Source organism: Varanus komodoensis, unplaced genomic scaffold, assembly GCF_004798865.1.
Source record: "Varanus komodoensis strain SLA01 unplaced genomic scaffold, ASM479886v1 scaffold1, whole genome shotgun sequence".
Taxonomy (NCBI): Eukaryota; Metazoa; Chordata; class Lepidosauria; order Squamata; family Varanidae; genus Varanus; species Varanus komodoensis.
Window position 1 is genome coordinate 46,794,431 of NW_025335268.1, and position 23,923 is coordinate 46,818,353.

General features: G+C 43.7%; 1 long non-coding RNA gene across 1 annotated transcript; it reads left to right on the plus strand.

Moving 5' to 3' along the window:
* The first annotated feature begins 1,320 nt into the window (after nucleotides 1–1,320).
* On the plus strand, nucleotides 1,321–16,329 carry LOC123020531. Its single transcript, XR_006414121.1, has 4 exons — nucleotides 1,321–7,133; nucleotides 12,233–12,362; nucleotides 14,516–14,685; nucleotides 15,943–16,329. It is a non-coding gene; the product is annotated as an uncharacterized LOC123020531 (long non-coding RNA).
* Nucleotides 16,330–23,923: the final 7,594 nt, after the last annotated feature.

Sequence of the window (23,923 nt, forward strand, 5' to 3'; positions counted from 1 at the left end):
GGAAGGCAGTCTACACAAACCTGCTTGTGCTCTTCCTACATTTTTTAAAGGTCTGAGCTCAGCCCTGAGAGTAAGAGCACCTTTCCTCATAATTGCAACTCCGCATGAAGTCCAAGCAAGCTTGTTTCTTAAGGTTCACATTTGACCAATGCGGCAGTGAGTGGAGTAAAATTAGCAGTGAGATTACCACTGAGCAGGGGTGCCAACAGCATTAGGGTCACTAGTCAGGGGTAGACAGTGAGCCAGTAGGGAAGAACCATTGATCTCAATCTTAAAGCCTGTAGTGCGGCAGGCACTCCTTCCCAATGAAAGCAATCACTCCAGCAAATGCTACAAACATCTTTATTCTAAAGAGCTATACTCGTGAAATCGAAGCAGGATAGAAAGTTGACCCCTCGCACTGACGAACTTTGGTGCTCTCCAGGTGCTTTGGATTAGAACTTCCACAATCCCTGACCATTGGCCTTCGAGTCCAAAGCGTCTATACAGCAGCAGGGTGCCTCTCACTGCTGTAGCTGTCTTTTCCCCTCCCTTTCCACTCTTCTGTGATTTGGTAACAGAAATTGTGTGTGTTTGAGATGGAGGGCTTTAGATCCTCAGGTTATGCTTATTTTAATTCAAGGACACCAATTTCTTCACCTTCACCTGCATTGACTTGCTTGGAGGACTATAAAATCCTAATGATGTTTCAGCATCAGGGGCAACGACGTTATCTTCTCTTCCACGTAGGAGAATCGAGTGCGGGTGGCCCAAAGGAGCATGAGGGGGCCATGGCTCACTTCCTTTGTTGCCTTTGGGTTTCCTTCCACTGGGAATGCAGAGGACCAGCATCTTTATGCAAATCCTGTGTTAGCTTTATGCAAACCCTGTGAGCTGTGCTAGCTGGTCCAGATGAAGCTGACCGAACAGCTCAGCCACCAGGTGGCCCAACCCCATGACCGTGCAATGGTGGCCACCAGGCGGTTTCTCCCTTTCCAAAGGTAGGAGCACCCTGCTGCAGAGGCGTGTATGCACATGACACTGTCACATTCCTTTTTGCATCACCGGCATCTCATCCTGTGCCAAATCACTCAGGAAGCCATGCTTGCCAGGACAGAAATGGGCCAAGAGATTCATGTTCTGCTTTCTCTGCTGCTGCACAAGGTGTGGGGTGGAACAGAGAAGGGGATAGTAGGGGATGGTAGGGCTGAATGATACCTTTGAGGTTCCAAGTTGGCCATTTTGTTTTCATATTCCCTGCCCAGAGCCCTTGACATCAGGTGGGACAAATCTGAATATATCAATAAAAGCCAGGCGACATCTTGTGGAAGAAGCAGCAGTCTGATAGCTGATCTAACCTACTACAGCATCCTTTGCTTTTCTCCTGGTTTAGAAATAAACTGCAGAGCCAAGTCCCAGTACCTCTCACAGGGTTTAAGAACATTCTCACTTCTCTTTTCTTCTGATGTTTCTCATATTACTGTAGTTTGTCTCTGTTGTGCCAGAGCAGTGCGTGCTAGAGCCTGGCAAGAATATTCTTGGCCCAGCCCCAGCGAATCAGTCCTGAATTATTAGTTTGGTCACCGCACACCCAGCCTCCACACTTCCCACCAATGGGTATGGCTACCAGTTTCCTTATCCGTGTTTGGAATGGGGCACCATGCAGTTCTCAGCATGGTCCAGCAAGCCCACCGCTGAGCAGCGTTGCCTCAAGAGTCTTGCAGTGGCAGGCCCCTCTGAGCGTTTCTAGCCATGGAGGTTGCGAGCCACGTGGGTCCCCGTTCCAACTAGCAGATGATGTGTCTTGAATGGCTTCCACTTCCCATCTCAGTGCGTAGCAGTTTCCCACAGCCTGAGTCCCTCCAGAGGTGGTCAACTCCAGTCGGCTGGAGGATGCTGGGAGCTGTAGTCCAGTATATGAAGAAAGAAGCAGGCTTTCTGTAGCAGGAAGAACATGTAAGATCTGGGCACCTGGAATACTGGCGACACTGCTAATCAGTGGTCTCGCTGGACCATGCTAGACATGGGCCTGCTGTGCAGTGTGTGGTGCTACATTCTGATGGGCGCCCCAGTGCAATAGTCCAGCCTTCCCACACCATGACTGCATGAGATGTGCTGGGCTTTCAGTCCCAGCTGGCATGTCCAATCGCAAGCTGTATCTAAAACACCCGGTGGAGAAACCCAGACTGGGGTAGGCCAGGCTGGTTTTCTTTTTTTATATATAAGCTTATTAGTATGCATTTATAGAAAGCTGTATATTTTGGACATATTTGAAAATGATAACTGCATTTTTATGAGTTTATTTACAGGACTACTACCATTCCTTGCCTTTTCTATAATTATATATCCACAGTGGAGCCTACAGTCACTTTCAGTTTTACGCTATTCATATATGTATATATTCTAGCAAGTTTGGTTTGGCAAGATCCGTGAATTTGTCCCTGAACTGGTGAGACATATTCTCTCTTTTTTAAAATATGTAACACATCTGTATATTTTATTTTCTATTTAGGAAACATTTTAAAACAAATTTGCTTTCATAATTGCATGTATAGACACTGTGAGGAGTATGGATTGAACTGTGTGTGCTCAAGTTTTTATTCTTAAACTTTTTTTTTTTTAATAAACTAGACTTCCTGAAGAAGACCTAAGCCCAAAGTGGAATCGGTCATTTCTGGTACTGGTTTTTCAAAGCTATTTTTTCAAACCTTACTTTTACTTTCCATTTTATTTATTTGTTTATTTCTAATGACTAATTTCTCATTTTCTAATGACTGCATGTGTAAAGCCCGTCTAAATGAAGCAACATGATCAAACTTTTGGGATACTGTATATCTTCACTGGTTGGCTTATCTCACTTGGTTTACTGCTCTTGGAGATGGGCTGGAATATATTTCCTGACTGGTCTGGTATGTTTTGCATTGAGAGCAAGGCTCTGTGGGTAGCCATGAAACCTATGACCAAATAAACCGTCAGCCTTTAATGCCCCACTGAACTCTTTGATGCTTTCATAAGGGACACAGAGCTAGTTCAGTTTCTATTGTCCTTCTGCTGACAAGTTAAGACATTATTAGGCAAGCTTTTGGCAGATGCATCTAAACTATTGTGATGCTGCTGTAGGCTTTAATCTTGTGGGTGCTATTCCCCCTTCTTATTCATGTATTTATGTGATTTTTAAAAATTGGGATATGTTCCTATTTTATCAGTTTTCATGTTGGATTATAACTCCATTATTTATTCAGAATTTACTTTTAGCCACCCAGAGCATCAATTTTTACTGGATAGAAAGGGATAGAAATTTAATGATTAAATGCATGTGTATGCACTGCTATTCCTTCTATCAAAGTGTATGTCAAGCAAAAGCATTTCCAGACTGTAATTATGAAATTAATGTTGCATCAGCTTATCTGCTTCAAACGTCACTTTGACCTCCTAAATTGCTGCTAATCTTTCTTCTATCACGATTCTAACTTGAAAGAGAGAATACAAGTTTTCCAAAACAAAAGCTGATTTTTTTCTGCATTGTTGATTCTGCTCTATGGGGCATAATCAGCCTCTGCAGCCTCAGAGGCTCTGTGACTTAAAGCATTAGAATAAAACAACCAGCAACATATTTCTGATCCAAAATCCCCTTGATTCTGAATATGCTTCATTTTAACCACTGAGTCAGCTGTAATCAGGTACAAATGGCCCCAGTAAATATTTGTAGATCGAACCAAGTACCAGTCTAGCTCTCGACATTCTGTTCAAGTCAAGATGAACAGCTGTTGAACACATGGTAGGCCCCTATGAGCACTTCTGATCCTTGCATACAATATCAGATTCATCCATACTTTCCCGACACACAGCCTGCTTTTAAATTAATGAATATAGGATCAATTTAATCAGATATACCTCTTGCAGAAAATATTCCATTGTATATTGGAATTCAATTGAATATTCAATTGTATATGGAAAGGGATACAATTCATTCCTTTTCTCATCCCCTGCCATTGAGTACTTCTTCTCCATTACACACCACTCCACCACTTGCAGGAAGTGAGAAGATGATTGGCTCAAACTGTACTGCCGTATGTGGCTTTTATCAAAGCGAAATGGTGTTGTAATGCCTCATTTCATTTCATTTCATTTCATTTCATGTAAGGCGTATGAGCTAAGGGTGCTCCATAGAGCAAACTCCTCACAAAACAAATATTAAACCACCTTTTCTTCTCATGTGGTCTCTCCATGGATCACACACTCTTTAGAACCAAAAAAGCTGGGCTGGGGGAAAATTTGGAGCAGCTACTGAAAGTGGAGCAGCTGTGGACTTGGTCTATGTCGCCGTGAGTCTGAACTCCACACTACGGGGAGACTCTTGGGTTTGGTCAGACTACAGAGGGACCAAAATATGTTAAATCTTGGTAAGTGTGTTGGTATGTTGTTCATGTAAGTTGGACAAGTAGGACCTACAGCAAAATGATATGTATGGAGCGTTGTCTGTTTAGGATTACAGCTATTCATTTGATTCTCTTCCATTTCAATTCTCTGCCCTCCACACCATTTTCTTGGCTACTGAGCATGTTCAGTACCCACTGGGTTGTTTTTGAGGCTCGCCATGACTATCCAAGAGCTTGAGTTTTTTTTTCTAAAGGTTTTTGTGGGACTACTCCAAACCTTAGGAGCTCTCCAACCCTGCCAATACCTTCCTCTTGTGCACAGGTGAAGCTATTTTGATTAAATAAGCAATGGCACCTAGAGTCTCGAAACAGAAATAGTGGGAATGTAGATGAGGAAGAGAAGTATATGTTAAATGCCACAAAGTTCCTTCTTGTTAAGAATTAACTCATTTCATCATTTTATAATAGGTCTGAATAATAATACCAGTTTAAAAAATAATTGTGCTATTGGGTTCATAATTTTAGGCATATGCATTTTTTCATTATTTCAAAGTTATGTTTAAACAAAGAGGCATTAGGTAGGTCAAAGAATTTTACCTGGAACTTTCAAAAGTTAATTTTATTAACCAAGGAACCACTATTATTGAAAGAGATGGTGGTGGTCCATTGCTCACTCTTGGCTGCCTGTGGCAAGCTATGGGTTCTCACAGGCAGAATTCAAAACCAGAAAGAAGAGGAGGAAGAGGAAGAAGAGGAGGAGGAGGAGTTTGAACAATTTGGAAGCATAACAGTATAAGTATAAATTCTATTTTATTTTTTCCAATATGTATATTTTGCACCTGGCTCATTCATTTTGTCTTGTTACCTCTCACCACCCTTTTTGTTGTCTGTCTCACTTCTTTAGTCTATGTCTAGATGTGGAATTTCTGCTGAAACGTCCAAATTCATTTGCTTATTCTAATGCAGTTTACCTGGTTTGCCTAAAATGAAAGCACATTACTTGAGGTGCAAGGAGTAATGCAGCCCAATATACCAACCCTGTAATCTAAGTAACAGTCTGTAGTGGTCCATGGGCATTTGTACATATTTTAGGCACATCAGAAACAATGGTTTATCTATACACAGCTTAGAAAATTTAAGTTGAAACCAAGAATTGTTACACAGTGGAAATAAAGGGCATTCTGACACCTATAAACTGGAGAAACAACAGCTATTTTTAAACCATGGGTTTTTTGCCAACACAGAGATTCATTACTGTGCATCCTCTGCCAATGACAGTGAACCAGTACAAAATATTATGATACCTTGCAGCACAAGGCTGCTCCGGAATTTAACAAGCCATTTAAATGCACAGACTAGAGTCAGAAAAAGGTCACACACTTGCAATTTGTGCTGTCCATTGAGCAACTGGGGAAAATCTTGGTACAATATAAAAGAGACTGGACACAGACCTGCTGCTCTGCAAAGAGAAAGGAATACCTTAGACATGCAACCCCACTTCCCCCTTTTCTCGATTTAGATGTTCTGAACTGCAGCTCAAACTGTCAGGGCCAATGGTCAGGGATGGTGGGGGTTGTAATATAAACATCTGGAGGGTTCCAGATTGGGGAAGGTGGTTGTAGGCCTATTCTGGAATTCTGATCCCCCAGCAATGTGAGTTGCACAGAAGACAGCAGGGATGAGCCCCGATCACTCAGGATGCTCCATCCCCTTCGTTAGGATGCCCAGGCGCACCCTCCCCTTATGCAACTTTAGTCATTACAATACCCGAACAAGGACTCTCTTCACTTTTGGCACTCCCTTTTCAACAGTCTCCCTCCCCCGCCCCCCAGCACACACCTTTCTAGATGTAGACTTAGCTCATTCAATCACTACTGTTTCTTATTGTACAGTATTTCCATACAATTATCTGCCTTGCTGGCTGTATTTCACTGTATGCTTCTATTCCGTTTTTTATTTAGAAAAATCCTTTCCCCTTCTCCATTATTCATCTTGCCCCACATAACTCTGTATCACCTTGCTTATTAATATTAGTGTTTGATTCTAAAATGAATCTGCAAAGCAGGACACCTTGTCCCAGATGTTTCTACCTGACCCTAAAGATCATCTGTGAGGTCCTTCTCAAGAACCCCTCCCAAAGAAGTAAGGGGGGGGTGGCAACTAGAAGAAGGGCCTTTTCAGTAGTGGCATCCCACCTCTGGCACATGCTCCCCTGAGAGGTATGCCTGGCGCTGTCTCTGCCATCTTTTCAGGGTCAGGTGAAAGCCTCTTTATTTTCCAGTTCTCTTAATAGTTAAGTCTGAAACAGTTTCAATTTTTTTTTTTATTATTTGTTGTTGTGCCAGGGGATTAAAGTATTATAACTGCTGTGGTTAGTTGCCCTGTGGCTGTTATTTGTCATATTGTTTTAGTCTTTTATTGTCTACTCATCTGAATATTTTATGAATTGCATATACAATTCTAAATCTGTAAACTGTTCAGACAGCCTGCCGGCTATATGGCTGAATATATAAATGCAATAAATAAAATAATAAATAAGTAAAATAAGTGGAAAGGGTTTTCATTTCATTGGCCTTTTTTCTAGGTACACTTCCTCCAATTTTTAAAATTACAAATGCAGTCTTGGTGCTACCTTGCAGGGTTCCTGCGTCCAGATTCCTTCTACCTCTTTTTTAAAAGTGGAACATTAGTATTTGGCGAGCTTCTTGTTCTCATGGCAAAATGGCAGGCTTGTAGCAACAGCAGGAATGAAGAATTGGGGAGAGTCAAGCAGCTGTAAGTGTTGAAGTAACCACCACTGACATGTGCCTTGGGATACTTCCTACAGGTCCTTTATATGTTATAACACAATCCCCTTCTCCCTGCCATGATCTGCACATATACTAGTCTAGTCGCAGAAGTTACTCCTATCAGATGATAGAACTGAAAAAAACCTTGTTGCAAAAACAAATGTGTGGAGAGGGCAAAGCATCCCCCAGTCAGGACACACGCCCATATCCAGGTGCGGTATTCCTACGGCAGCAGTGTCTGACATCCCCCTGAGTTGCCACACCTGCCTCTGCGTGTTCCCCAGGTAGACTTCTGGTACTCCAGCTGGCTGGGCCACATGCACGTGCCTGGTAGATGACTAAGTGCAGATGTTTCCCTGTTAACAAGAGGTAGGTCGGCATCTGAGGGGATTTCCCCAAATACGGGCATAATCAGCTCCAAACAGGAATGGCAATGTTTACCATTATCGTAGGATAATCTGGATTTGCGGAGGGTTTCACCCCCTGGCTGCACAGGGCAGTTCAATGGATGGGCCTAATGTTTCACTTTTTTCTGGCTCAGAATGTGGGAAATATGCGACAGAGCAAGTCTTAGCACCAAGCTGTGACTTTCTTCCTCCTCTTTTATTATCTGAGCATGCAGCCTCAGAAAGAGAAAGCAAGTGTGTGTGAGAGAAAGAGAGGGAGGGAGGGAGATTGTGCTTGTGCCTTGGACTGTGAGTTGACAAAGTGTCCCTGGTGTCTCTAACACAATCTTGTAAGTGATGTTGCTCTGGAAGCTGCTTTCCCTATTGATGAAAACCTCTTCGACTTTATTCTAATCTTTAAAGAAAGCAGTCTTTATTTAAACAGGCACCCTTGGTGAGCAGAAACAAGGAGGGGCTTGTGTCTTTGTCAAATTTAACCTATTTTCAATACAAAGAGAAAAGCATGCCAGTTTCTCTTCATGATACAGTAGTGACTAGTAGATTAGAAAAACTTTAATTCAAAAAATAGCTTTCTTTGGTGCAAATGGAGCTCTTTGGGTGGCAAAAAGGGTTTAAATCTCACCTACCTATGTGTGGTGGTCCTGATCCAGGTTACTTGGAGGATAAAAAAGGGTTGTCTGCACACTATCCATTTCTTCATTCCCTACATTTCTAGAGCATACAATGGCAAAAGCTTTCTGGGCAGTTCACTTGCATCAACACTTAAAACAACAATATGAAACAATAAGGTTGTTGTGAAGATAAAGTAGAAAGGAGGAGGAAAACTAGGAGTAATGGATGGATGTTTTGATGCTATCTCAGAAGTTTTTCTTCATGACAGTTCTAGAAGTATCTGTTTTACAATTACATTGGCTACATTTTACTGCAACTAGGGGTAATTTTCAGACAGAGGACTCCGGTGCTACCAATCAAACAACAATGTACATCTAATAGGAGCCGACAACATCTGGGCAGCCCATGCAAAGCTGTGAATGAAAATGCAGGACAACAGCATCACACAACCATCCTCTGCAAATGGCCTTTTGCTCTTATTCTTTCTGCTACATCACCCATTTTTAATTTTACTTTGCTACAACAGCAAAGTCATTCTTCCTAAAGGTTATTTTCTTTTAGAGCATGGAGTTTTGAAAACAATCTAGATGCTCTTACATTTCCACTTGCTGGAATCATTCAAATGAGGAATTGCTTAGGATACACATTGCTTAAACTGTTTTCAAGGATACTTGGTTATCTTCCATGAATTAAACTCTTACAGTTATAAAAACATTCCATCGCCCCTCTAACATTTCAGTGCCTTCATCAGGCTGAGAAAAAAAGATATATAAAAATGATTTTCTTCTAGAGATGGAAAAGCAGGTTTGTTTTTGCCATGTTAATTTCTACACTTTGCACTGAAACATGACAGCTGAGAACCCTAGTTGACTCAATTAGTACACAGCATCAAGCAGCTTATTTATTCATTTAGACCTTTTTTTTTTCTTACAACAAACTCAAAACAGCTTACATCATTCTCCTCCTGCTGCTCTCAAGTTCATCCCCACAACAACAACCCTGAGAGGTAGGTTGGGCTGAGAATCTGTGAATGGTCCAAAGTTGCCCATTTGGCTCCATGGATGAGCAGGGACTAGAGCCCAGATCGCCTGAGTCCCAGTCCCACACTCATAAGTACAAGACCACGCTTGCTTTCAGTGTACTGGTCCCACAGTCACTCACTCTTAACCACTACACCATTTCCTACAGTATGAAGGAAGCAGAATGGGATTAGCAAGATATTCTGGGAGGTTGTCTTCTCTGTAGCAGAATGAGCAGCCCAATCCTACCATTATATTCAGAGTGCTCTGACACAGGGCCCTTGGATGCAGCCTTAGCCCTGTCAGCCTCAAGCCAGCAGGTCTGCTGTGAAAAAGAACAGCATTCTCATCCCTGTCTTTCTGTTCCTATTTCCTCTAATGGTGAGCACTGGAAGGGGAACTCTTTATACCAGCTCCAGAATTGGCATAATCTTCCCCCTGTGTTGAGGGCATGGTTAGGACCTAGAAGGGCTTGGTTCCTGTGGATCTAAAGCTTCTTTGAGCCACTCATGACACACCCTCAGTCAACCACCTTTTAACCAGATGTGAGAAAAGATCAGTGTGGCAGAAGTTTCCATGGGGATCTGGAGCTGGGATCCAAGGTCAGGCATTCTCAGCCAAGGGTGGGGCCTCTTCTCCACCTCTGAAAGGGAAAAATGGGATATATCCTACAATCCCTGGCACCATGGGATCACAACCTTAGAAACTAAAGGGATTGCCAACAAAATTCTTCAGGGTTGCCCCAGTCCTACACACAATAGTAGAGTTGGAAGCGGCCAGAGGGCCATGGGGTCAAGCATGTTCATCAAGGAAATTTCCTGATATAAACATATCCTTCCACTGGGTCAAGTCTGACCCAAGATGTTCTGCTGCCTGAGGTGAAGAAGGTGGCGACAAGGAAATATAGAAACAGAGTGAGTCAGAAGGAGCCTCTTGGGCCACCTAATTTGACCCCCAGCTCCAGTCAGCTCCGCTCATGAAATGTCCACCATGTGCATGCCCAGCCTATCCTTGAATGCCTACTCCCATTCCATGTACAAAAGTGACTGGCCTGGCAGCGGAGTCCTTTTCAGCACTGATGGGGCCCCATCCTCCACCACACAAAGCAGGCCCCTAGATGATCGGGTGCAGGGCGGGCTATCCTTCAACGTTTTGCTACCCCTCTCAGCCACTTGAGGCAACTGTTCCCTCAGCCTAATGGTAGGGCCCTTCTTTTGTGGAACTTAACTGGTTCCAGAAGCAGTATGAACTCTAAATAGCCTTCTACTAAAGATGAAGGAGAAGCATCTGCCCATGTAAGAAGTCAAGCCCAAACCGAGACTTTGTCCCTCTGTCCCTCCCTTACAGTAAAGCATCTGACTCTACCCTCAGGGTGACTCTTGCTGCTTGAAGGCTTAGATGGTGAGACCTTGTAATTGGGCAGTTCATTTCACCCACTGCTGAGTGACTGGGTCAATGAGTGCTTGCTGCAACTGCTCCCCGTCCACCCTGAAAAACTTCTCTCCCTTTCCAAAGTAGACAGATTTTTGCACTCTGCCTAAGAAATGTCACCAAGTAACCTTGATGAAGACAGGTCCTCTGCCTCCTCTTCAGAATTGGTTGAATCGATCTGAGCATCAGCCTGTACTGACTGAGTAACGGGCCCCCTCTCTCAGGCCAACCCTGCACTGAGTTATTAATCATCCAACGTTTGGGACCAAATTTTGTAAAACCCACGCTCTGCCCATACTCAGCTAAAATCCTTCCCTGGGGGAATATGGAAAAGCAACATGTATTGTGCAATGCCACTGGTTTCTAGTATCCACATATAGTTGCAATGTTGGCTGATTCCCTGCACCCCCTGCATTGGCAAAGAATATCCTATTTCCTAATGCCTGAGGGTGATACTCACCCATGCCGTCCCCTCTACAGGATGGGAGACTGAGGCTAGCTTTCCATGGGTGCAGGCGCAAAGGCCAAACTACGCATAATGGCAAGAGATCCAGTCACGGATTTTCTGCAACATGGGTGTTTGGCCAAAAAGTTACTTACTTCAGATGGATGAGGAAAGGGAGAGAAATAGCAGTTTGTGTTCGGAGTGAAGTAGAACTTGGCTGCAATCATGGCACAGCTGAACAAATTGCAGTTTGGTACGGTATCACATGTAGTTCTGACCATTATAGCAAAATAACACATGCAGTACAAAGTAAGCCTCCAGTGCATCACAGAAAATTCACTCTGTAGGAATTCTTATTACTCCAAGTGTGGCATAGGCAACCCTGTGTTCGGTGCTCAGGAAGTCTAGCATGGGCAACAGTTGCCTTTGGAGCAATCTTTGCTTTAAAGGAAGCGTGAGATTTCCTTTCCATATGTTATAGGTCAACTGAGAAATATGTGCAAACTTTGGGTATAGGCGTGCAAACTTTCGAGGGGTTTTATGTTGCTTTCTGACTTTGTTTGAGACAGTGACTAGATTATCCCACATCAATTGAGGACATATCCTGATTGAGTCATCAGGGGCCATTTTGGAAAGGTTATGGTCAAATCCCCAAATAAGTCACAACACCTGTTTGCTCTTGTACATTTTCCAGGATATTTGTCCCAGCCATATCTGCCTAGGCATTTTCTAGCTATTCAAGAGTCAGTGTAGCACAGGCAATTTTCATATTATCCACAAAAGAGACACAGCCAAGAGCCATTTTCATTCACAGTATCCTGCATGGTACACAGCCTAAATCATTACCTTGCTTTTGTTATTGTTATTTTCTTACGGAGTCCAGTCCGTAAAGAGGACTGGCAGCTGGGTATCACGTTGCATCAGCGCACAGTACCATGAGGAGGACAATGACATGAATCAATAATGCCGTCTGGGAAGTGGCTTCGAATAAAATATTACAGGAGAGTACAAACATTACCCAGAAGGAGGTTTCGGTGCTGATTAAATATGGCTGCCTCAGCTCTCCTCAGTTCAATGACAGATGAGGAGTGCTGCAAACTTCAGCTTTTGCTGCATTTTCTGAACAAGAGGTTACTCAAGTTGCGACAAAAACACATGTTGGTTTGTTCAGGTATGCAAGGATTGTCTAACTGCCTTGGGCTGCCCTCTGAAGGCTAAAGTTGTGCACGGTGAAAAGAAGAAAGCTTCCATCAATTTTCTGACTCCTAAACCATAAATTTCAACTGGACTCCCAGCAATTGGTAAGCTGCTTTTTGCTGACAGGCCCCCAAACAAATGAAAAGACTGAATATAAAACTTCATTTGCAGAGGTTGCAAATGCAGTAGAATCACTCAGGAAGTATGGGATGGTTAATCTCAAATATTATGAAAAAGCCAAGAATATAACTTAACGAAAGAGTTTTCTGTATGAAAATCATCGTAGGAGGTGAGACTGTAAAGGAATACTTTAAAACATATGTTTGTGCTGACTATGGCAATAAGGGAAGCTAGGCTTTCCTTATTTCTTCCATGTGTAACTTTGTTTGGCATTCAAAACATATGGTGCCACTTGGAAAAAGAAATATAACCTGTTTTACCCGACTACCAGGGGTATACAACTGAGCCAGAGAACCTGGCTGCAGGAGCTAGGTTATTAACACTGCTTGGGTTGTCAGATCTACACCGGCCATATTCAGTATTCTTGAATATCTGCTCAGCTGATAAATTACCTACTGATATCACTAGGAAAAATGAATCCACTTGCGTCCAGCATAGATTATCACAGGACCAGGATGTTCACCTCTGAACCAGAGCAAGCCCCTGAGGGCACAGTCTTGTGTGCATTTAGTCAGAAAAAAGCCCTGCCTCTCACAGCCTTCCCTAGCTAATGTTGCACCCTTAGCTGAATTTTAACTGATTACACTTGCCATCTCAAGCCTGCTCCTAAAAATAAATACAACAACACAGGGTTGGGTCCACAAATGTGCAATAAATCACCCATCTCATGTTTTAGTTCTCTGGTTTCTCTATAATTACTCTTAATTTGACTTGCTTAGCAAACAGTCATATTTGTAAGTGCATGCCATTTTTTTCACATTATTCCAAGTTTCTAGTAGTAAGTGACTTAGGACCAGAGCAGGTATTGTATAAACACATAGAATGCAGCTACATCTCTGGTTTTACCTTAGCCAAACAGATGTGTGTCTGTCGGTGCATATAATCCTTATTAGAAATACTGTGTTTGTACTGCATTCCTCTCCATTCTAGCTGTTTGCAGGAAGGGGGAGATTTAGACCCCAAGCATGTGCGGAGAGTCAAGACATAAGTCTCCTTTCCCCATGCATGGCATTTCTGATGAGGATCACACTCCTCAGTACACCTGTAACCCATTAAAACAAAACTGGACAATTAACTGTGTTACCGAAGGTCTGTACTGGTCCTGAGAGACCTGCTGCTTTTTTTTGGGGGGGGGGGAGGCGGTCCTTGAGCTGACTGCCTTCGGTGGACACACGTGCATGTGAGCACACAAAGAATTCTCAGAAGGTTCCCCATGCACAAATGGGCAGCTGCCTGCCTGCCTGCTCACCTGCTGTGAGGAAGGTGGAAGAGGCATTGATCAGAGCTCCAGGCCATGCTCGGATTCGCCAGCCCATGTTAGCCCTTCCGCAGTACCTGCGTGGAGGTTGCGGTGCACAGTACTTAAGATGGGAGAGCAGAGATTTCGGGCAAATGACCAGGAGCTCTGACCGGCACTGTCGCCAGGCTGCCCCGGATCCCCACTGCATCCCTGTGAGGAATTCAGCTGAGAGCATTACGATGAGCATGTCAGTGATTGGTGTCATCCCCACTGATTGCAGCCAGGGGCAGGCAAGTGGCCGGGAGACCGCAGCAGGAGCTGTGGAGGGCCCTGCCCGTGCTTGCCACAGCATGCCACATGCTGGCAGCCTGGAATCAGTGGCCACCACAAAGGCAGAGCCAGGGGAGGTTTGTGTGGCTCCTTATTCACTGCAGGAGTGCTCCGTGGTGGCAGAGCTCTTTTGGAGACGGGATTCAGCACCACAGATAGCTCTCCCAGGGCTCCGACTAAGTGCCCATGATCACGAGCCCCACTGGTGCAGGAGTCCCCAGCCTCCCCAGGGAAGAGCCTCCCCGGAGGGCACGCATCATGTCCCAGGCTTGATCTCTGGCATCTCAGGTAAGACAGCAGCCCATGCCAGACAGAATGCAGAAGGACCAGACTGAGTCGCTCAACATCCTTCAGACATTCCACAACAAATCTGAGGCTCCGAATTTGGTCTGCTCCCACACAAAAGCATCTTCCCTCCCACTTGATCTGGCACGGTGTTGGCGGCTAAAGGTGCTGTTCCGGGGCGTCCTCTAGGTGCTTAAGGGTTGCTATGGCTCTTCTTCACAGTATTCAAGAGCACCAAGATGCTGCAATGCATGCTTGGAAGTTTCCAGGAGAATGGCTAAGAGAACATGGTTTTTAAGAACTCCAGAACTTTTTGGTTGCAGCAGAATCTACAGCCTAATGAAGACTCCCCCCTGCTGTCTGCCGCAGGTCTTCTACACTGCCACATCCAGGTAAGGAAGAAAAGGATGCTATTGGGAAGCTTCCACCTAGGGGGTAATAGATGTATCTATTTTATGTTAGCCCTGGTTCTATAAAGATCTGAGCCCAAACCAGAATGCACTGGGGCAGATCTAAATCCTCTTTGAACTCTGTCCCTCTGACCCATTGCTTCGTGTTATTACATTTAAGCTACAATATTTTGTAGCTTATCATCATACTCTTTCATCAAGGAGATCTCATTTATCCTCAGTTATAATTCTAATCTCACAGCAAGTTATACTGAAATGATTTGTGGACAGTAAAGATCTATGAATGAGTGGTGTTCTTAGACCAGCCTCCCTCGATCTGGTGATTCCCACATGCATTGGACTACAATGCTGGCTTGGAGGGAATGTGGGAAGCCATAGTCCCAACGCATCTGGAGGTCACCAAGCATGAAGAAATGTGACTTAAGTCGGGATGGGGAGAAACTAATTTTGTTTGCCTTTTAATATGCGGCTACCTAATTTCACACTTCTTAAACTTCCCAAGGAGTGAAATTAAAATATCATTCGAAATTTACAGTTCTCTGAATTTTGCAATGGCATTCTCCAATAATAAATAAATAAATAGACATAAAGAAGTATTTAAACAAATAAATATAACAATGATAATGTACACAAATGCATATATTAGGGGAAAAGTCACACACCACACATACACACATTAAGGAAATATGTGCATATTTGTGGAAACACCACGTAAATACACATTCAGTTGAGGAGACTGGCTTGCAATACGTACCCAGACACAAACATAAATATGTGCATTCAGAGAAAAGTGCGCAAATGCCTTTGAATTTTTATGCAAAGTTAATAAAGCACCTCAAACTGATGTTGAAATGGGATGAGCTAAAAATTAATTTGGAAAACCAAGAATCTGAGAGGGAAAACATCAGATTTCCATCTCTAGATATAAGAAACTCATCTGATTTACATGACATAATAACTCAGTGTGGGAACCTGAACACAGTGGATTGTTGGGTTATCCAAACTTGGTGCACAGGGATGTCTGAGGAATCTGTTGGGGGTAGGGGTGGAAATCCATCGTATTTCCACAGTTCAGCCCCCACGGATTCCAGTTCACTGTCCACTGACTCATAAGCTGGACGATGAGCTGAATGAGGTCATGAACTTGCATCTGTAAGATGGACTGAGAGTGGCATCTCTTTTTTTTCTTTTCTTTTTCAAATAAAAAATTTCTTTTCTTTTTTTTTCAAATTTCCACAGACCTGGAAAATTTGTGACTTTAACATGACTTTTGATATATGCACAAAGAGTATGAAGCCCTGCATTTTGGGCATATCATTTTGCAAAGAAAGCAGTCATTTTGCACAAAATAGCCCCTGAGAAACACACGATCGGTGCGGCTTGCCCTGCATACTTCGAATCACATTAAAGCCACGTGCTCTCCCAGCGATGGTCTGCAAAACTGGGTTCTGCATCACCATAACAAGTGAGGAACTGACCAGGTGAGCTGACTGAGCACACAGAAGCAGCAGAGAAATCTCTCTGTGCAACACACGTGAGTACTGGGAGTCTCACATCTTCAGGTTACACTATCTCATTTGAAACAGCTCTTAGTATCACCTCATTGGATCTCTCCAAAAAGAAAGGACTCAACATATTTTCATGTCCGTGTGATCTTGTCCCAAAAGCAACTTGTCAGAGCGGAAATACAGCTTGCTGGCCCTGCTTCACACATTAGACAAAACAAAAAGGGGTAGGTTGTAGGGTGGGGGGGGGGTGTTATGCAGCCATATTGTGTTGCTGATATTTTGTTGTCATATTTCACTTCCTTCCTCAAAAGCAAAGCAAATTTGTGCATGTATTGATGCTTAGATAAAAGACATGCTACACTTCAAAGCAGCTGAAGTAAACAGTAACGTTTCCTTCGATGGACATTGGAGCTGACTGAGCATAACAGGACTACCAGGTCAAAATTGGTTTCTTCTGTATATGAATCCACTGACAGTAAGTTTTGGGCAAGAATGAGCATCAACATTCTTTCATGGAACATAATCCCATTCAAGAATACAAGGGCATCGTCTATGTATATGATGAAAGTGTTAAAATTGATTCTCTTTGTATGGCAGTCTCCCACATCTACCAGGAAAGTGACTTACTTGGCCTATTGTTTTGCAAACTGTTTCCTGTCTGTTTTTTAAAAAAGATTTTTAAAGATAAGATTCTTGAGGAGTAAGGTACAACCATGATCTCTTAGGCCTTTACTTCCACACTGCCTGGATAATTACAGCTCCGTCGGCCACGCACTTGCCACCATATGCACTGAGGGTTATGTCATGCCGGCAAATCCTGGATGTTTTTCCGTGATAAGGAGACCAGTATAGAATTGCTGTGCCCCACACCTCCAAAAATGGAAAAGCTTCCTCTCCACAGAATGAATATGTGTACCATATGTGCTTTATACTTTATGGGTCAGCCTCTTCCAGGTTCCATCGGACTAACGTCAGAGCCAAACATTCAACCACCAACATACATCTGGAACTCCTGACCATTCTGCTCTGCTACATAGTGAGGGCAGGTGAATGGCGGGTCAGCACTGGGCTGCTTAACACTTTTCGCACCCATCACTCTTCTTCTGTGCCCTGTTACTCAGAGGCTTTGTGGTTCTGTTAAGTTTGGTTCCTCCTCAACACAAAGGCCAACATTTTGTGCAAGTTCGGTTCCATTTTGTGTCACAGACCCCAACTTTTCTGCTAGCTCCGAAGCATGAAAATGAATAACCCTTTGGGAGCTTCTATGCTTTTGGTGGTGGTACAAAAGAGAGCAAAACTAGAATGGAGCATTGGCAAGTCACTTAAAAGGTTACGCCTCTGAGAGAGACAAGCCAGAATTCCAAGTGCAGATACCAGGCTAAACAAGACAGATTGTTCCTTTCTTGTTTAACTGTTCACACTGGCAGAAGGTGTGATTCGGGAGTGATTCAGCTATGTGCACCAGAACAAAGAAAAAGAGGAAGAAGAGGACAGAAAGAACAGGAAGAAAGAAATTGGCTAACTGTGATTTGGGAATTTGGCCAATAACTCCAACCAGACTGGGTCTCCTGACACATAAACATTACTTGCAGCTTTCCTGCATTGTACGACTCGCTCATGTTGCTCCCTGAACTAGGGGTGCTTCCAAATGAGGTTTTTATTGTGCGATCGCATGGCCTCATTTGCTAAATTTTATAGTGCGATACCAGGCATTGTCTTTGATTTGTAGCCCTCCTGTGCTTTCCCACCACTTCTTCCATCTTTTTTCTTAACAGGAAAAAAGCAAGAAAGAACAGACTAGCTCACAATGCCTTCTGACTCTTAGAAGCAGAAACCTTCCATCATGAAGCACACCTTAAAATTTTCTGCAGGTTCAGTATACAGTGACTATGTACAATCACAGTAGGCTTAGTGAAAACCTGAGTGGATTATTCATGGAAATGCAAGTCACCATTGTCATTAGCATCCATGCTGGATAGCGTCCTTGCAAGACCACGTGCCCTCTAATCTCATCATTGCTGTCTCTTTTTCTTTCATCCCCTTCCCCATCCCACTTGCTAGAAATTCCAAGAATCTGAGTGAGGACAGGTGGGCAACAGTCCGAAGGAGGCAAGGGGAGAGCAAGTGAGCAAGCGGTCAAGCAGAGCCCATAGTGGCTGGTGCACCGTGGCCTCACCCTGTACGATGCATGTAGGTGATTGTGAGAAGGAAGCATCAGTGGGGCCACCGGGGTGCCCAGGCGGTGCTCATGTTCTCCGTCGCTCTCATGGAACGATGAAGGCCCACAGCCATGGAAGCAAGACAGCCTTGGGGCTCATGGTGAACCCCTGTGTTTGCAGTGGCAGGCTCTTCTGCTGCATGCGTCAGGCTGTGCTCCTGCGGGCAAAAGTGTGCGCAAGTTGTGGCCCGCGGTGGCAATGGCTGGGCTGCACGGGAGCTGTGACTACCTTCTATGGCCGCTACGGTTTTGTGGAGGAAAAGATGACTCATGTAGCAATACAGTTCCTCAAGACACAATCTTCCCATCTTGTGAATAGGGAGAAATAGGAATCAGTTACATCTGGCTCATAACCAGCTTAAAAGTGTTGGGAGTATCAAAAGAATAGGGATGTCGGTTCATCTGGTTTGTTTGTTCATTTACTTATGTTATTGAAAGCTTTTTTTATACTGTCCTATCATAAAAGTCTCAGGATGGTACTACAATAAGTGCAGCATCATTAATCCTCAGATAAAAACCCAATTGAAACAAAAAGACTTAAAACGTTGAAAGAATAATAAGGTTTGCAGGCTTTTTAAAGACAGAACAGTGATTCTTTTTCAGTTGCTGTGTTTATAAGACAATTTAATGGGACTGAGAAAAGTTAAGGTGGGCCAGATCTCTTCTAACCAGCCCTGGTAACATGCCCAGGTTGCAGGTAGGGTGCTCTGTTCCCAGTTGCTGGCATGGTGTTTGGGTCTGCAGTCCCAGTGCAAGGGACCTTTGATGGCTTCTAAGCAGAGAAGTGCTAGCAATGTACTCAAGCTTCCATGTATGTGGTCAGACTGTGCTCTTTGTCTGTGCCCTTTCCCCGTCATTTCTCATCTGCAGCACTGTGAGCTCTGAGAACATGAGACATGAGTTGGATTTATATACCAGCAGTGATGTGCAGTGACTGCTTATAGCTGAGTTACACCACATTCTATGCTCTCTCATGAGGGAGAGGGCAGGATGGCCACAAATAGCAGTTAGTGAATAGAAATGCCTGCACTAGACTCAGAGTTATGCTTGAGATCTGACTGAACACTTCTCCTGATCTCAGTCTACCCAGACCCTATGATCTTCATCTGGAGCCTTCCTCCAACTGCCACCTCCAAGGGAGGCCCAGAAAGAGGCAGCAACCAGAATGGCCTTTTCAGTAGTGGCCCTCCAATTGTAGAATGATCTCCATACTGAGGCCCACCACTACCAATGGTCATTTTTTTCATTGCCAGGTTGAAAATGTCCTCTATTCCCAGACATTTAATGGAAGATGATAGGTTATGGCTGCTGTTTTATTTAGATCTGTTTTTAATGAAGATGTTTAGATGTTAAACTTTTTATATTTTTGTACATTGGAATTTTTAGCTACTTTACATGTGCACGTTTAAATTTTATCTGAGTTTATTATTATTGCATCTTTTGCATTTGGTTCATTGTGAACTGCCCAGAGAGCTTTCACTATTGGGTGGTATAGAAATGAATGCATGGATGGATAATGGTAGGAGTGGACCAAAAGGGTGCAGGATGCCATATAAGCATGCCCCAAACACTCCACAACACCATTCCATTCTGGCTATTCTAATTCTCTTTGCCAGCAGAGTGCTTCCTTGAAGCGAGGAAGGCAGAGCACCTGCTCTGCATACAGAAGGTGCCAGGTTTGATGCTCGGCATCTCCAAGCAGGGCTAAGCAGGAATCTGCTTGGACCCCTGGGCAGCTGCTGCCCATCCATGCCAACAAAGCTAGGCTAGAAGCATCCCAGCTCTGACTCAGTGGGAGGCAGCTTTCTGTGTCCTGCCATCATGTTTGGGGTGCTCCCCCGGCCAAATAAGAAAAACCGCTCAACCAATGAATCTTCAGGATAGGATTGTGTCTTATGGCTCTGTGATTTAAAACACACACGTCAGAGTGATCCTGACGGGCCTGCCCCCCCCCCCCCCCACACACACACAAATGCATTTGTAATTTTCTCACAGCCACTATTAACAAATATCCTTCTGGCTGGCGATATTTTAAAGAATGGAGAGGAACGAACAACACAGAAGGTGTCCTCTAGTTTATGATTTTCAATTGCCCTTTTCCCTCCAAGTCATTTCCTGCCGTCTCCCCTCCTCTTGGTGTTTCTTTCTTTCTTTTTTCTCTCCCTCTTGCTCTCTCTTTTTTCTTTCTCCTTTTTTAAAAAAATAGAATTTTCTTTCAAGTCCTCTACAGTTACAGTGTTTCGGCCATCAAAGTCCCCTCCCAGCCATTTCCATTTACCTTGTGACTCTGACCCTTTGTGAGGCTGAACATTTTCAGAGTAAACTGATCTCGAAGGTCCCTAAGGAAGTTATTCTCATTTATTCAGTCCGCCCTTTGAATGGAACGGCCTGCCTTTGGCAGCGGTTCAGCAAAGTCAGATTCAAAGAACACACTATCCTCCAATCTCTCTCTTCTCACCCCCCCACTGCTGCACTTATTTTCTTCCTTTAAAGAATATATATATATATATATATATATATATATATATATATATATATATATATCACAGGCTTTTCAAATATAAGGCCCAAGATTTGCGAAGGAGTGTTAATAGATGCCAGTCACTTAGCTTGGCACATTTCATTCATAGCTGCCAGCAGACATGAGGAGTCAAGAGAGGAGGAAAAGGCAGACATAGCGTGGAGCAAGTCTTCTGCAATGTTATTCATACTGAGTTTTCCAAGCACCTTTTCAGCTGCAGGGTTTAACATGCCACATTACACCAAAGCTACCATCTAACATTGGCAAAGAGCTTAAGTTTGGGTTTTTGTAACAAAAGATACATCCACACCACAAACATGCACACATTTATTCCTTGGAAAGGTCTTTCTCTCCCAATGCACAAGGATACACATTTTCTTCAGTTCCCTTTTTTATTTTGAGGATCATGTCATGCTGAGATTTTTATTGTACAAGAATGATACACTCTGCTATTCCTGCACATTCCCTAAGCTGGAAGCAGGCAATCTGATGCCTTTCAGTTATTTTGGGCCACAATTCCCATCAGCCCTTGCCAGTCTAGCCAATGTTTAGGGCTTCTGGGAACTGCGGTCTAGATTGCATACTCCTGCTTTAAACAATCTACAAAGGTCAAGGTCACACCCTTCCCATGTGCACACATTTGGGGGGGGGGGGGCAAAATGTCTGCACAGAACATGGGTCCAATGCACAAAGGCCCAAAACTGCACCATTGATTCCAGACTGTCTGTGAGATATGGCTCACAAGTCCCAGAGTTAAAGTACATGGAATTTAGATGCATAAGGACTATGATGTAAATGTTATATTCACGCATCGATATTTAATGGGACTGGAGTTGGGGTAGGTGCACTTCAGGAGAAGAATGGAAAGACTTAGACCAGATCCTTTGCTGCACATATGGGGAAGACCATCCAAACTGGCCCTCTATCAATATTGTGGGTTTCTGATTGGGCTTCTCATATTGCACAGGTCTACGTGGGCACAGGCCGTTTTTACAGAGACAGTAACATGTTTTTTTCAGGTTCTCACATGAACAGCTGCCAATGTGGAAGAAAAATTAAGGGTGCGCAGTCTTGCCAATGTCTGTTTTATATTCATATTTAGACTGATATAAGCAAAAAGCTGAGGTAAACCTCAGTTGCGGTCATATTTCTGCCCTAACTAGCAAATCCTTTCTCCCATTCAGAGCTTTCCCAGCCCCTCTTGCCACCTGAGGCAGAGGCAGGGCTGCCCCCAATCCCTCCAACCCACACTGTTGTTCCCCATCTGATCTTTCTGAGTTGCCAGCATGACAGAGACGCCACCCCATGTCTCACAAGAATTCTCCAAGCCTGCTATGGATTATGCAAGGCATCCCCAAGTCTCATGCAACCTTCCTAGGCAAGACTTATGGAAGGGCCTGTACGAGGTCTACCACTAGGAGTCCCAGTTGTAGGCTCTGGGTGGCTGCTGCCCAGTCAGGTGCTCTGCCTGAGACTCAGCCAGACGTGCCTAATCTTCTGTCGTAAGAACATAAGAAAAACCTTGCTGGATCAGACCAAAGGTCCATCTGGTCCAGCAGTCCATATACATGGTGGTAAACCAGCTACCATAGGATGGCTCCAGAAGAATCTCCAAGATCTCTGCCCACCCAAGCTCCTCAGCAGGTGGTGTATTCAGGCAGTCCACCTCTGGTAAAGGAGGTAACACATGCCCAGCAAGGCCAGTAGCCACTGATAGCCTCCTCCCTCATGAATCTATCCAATCCTTTTTAAATCCATCCAAATTGGTGGCCGTCATGGCTTCCTGTGGCAGAGAATCCCAAAGAAGTTCTTTTCTGTCTGTCCTAAACCTCCCATCAATCAGCTTAAAGGTATGATCCTGGTACGAGTGTTAAGGGAAAGGGAGAAAAATCTCTCCTTCTCCACTTTTTCTGTAGCCTACATTATTTTAAAGACCTCTATCATGTCTCCCCTTGTTTGCTTTTTTTCTGAAGTAAACTGTTATTGTAGCCACTCCTCATAGGAGAGTTGCTCCAGCCCCCTGATCATTTTTGTTCCCGTTCTCTGCACTTTTTCCAAATCAATAATGTTCTTTTCAAGTAAGGTGGCCATAACTGAACACAATATTTTAAGTGTGGTCTGCAACACCCAGAATTCCCAGTCAATGGTCCTGCTGGATGGGAATTCTGGGAGCTGTGGTCCAAATGTCTCTGAAGGCCATCAGATGATGTAAGGCTTCTCTAGGTCATAGGTTGAAAAGCATTGATCCTAATACAGAACACTGTGCGACTCTACTCATTACATAACCCTTTTGGGAAAAATTACCATTTATTTTCACTGTCTTCTGTTCTTTAACCAGTTAGTGATCCATAAAAATACACCCCTTCCCTATTCCTTGACTGCTTAGTTTCCTGAGGAGCCTTTGGTGAGGGATTTTGTCAAAAGCTTTTTGGAAGTCCAAGTAAACCATGTCTACTGGATCACCCCATCTGCATGCTTTTTGAACCTCAAAGAACTGCAATAAATTAGTGAGACAAGGCTTATGGAATCCATGTTGATTCTTTTTCAGCAGGGCTTGTCCCTCTCTGCATTTACTGATTCTGTCTTTAATAATGCTTTCAAGCAGTTTACCCAGAACTGAGCTAACTGGCCTGCAATTCATCGGATTCCTCTTGGATCCCTTGATGTCACATTGGCCTTTCTCCAGTCCTCCTATATAAAGGGTGATTTCAGAGAGGTCCGCCTGGCGCCATCGTTATTTGTTTTTCGGTGCCAGGCGAAGACCTTTTTATTCAAACGTCATTTTAATTGCTAATATTATTTGCTTATTTTATTCTTTGGCCAGGGTGACTTATTTTATATTGTTAATTCATTATATATTTTTAATGTATTATATTTTAATTGATGTTTTGTGAGCCGCCCCGAGGCTTCAGCAAATGGGGCGGCATAGAAATTTTCTAAATAAATAAATTTCAGAGACTTATTAAATATTCC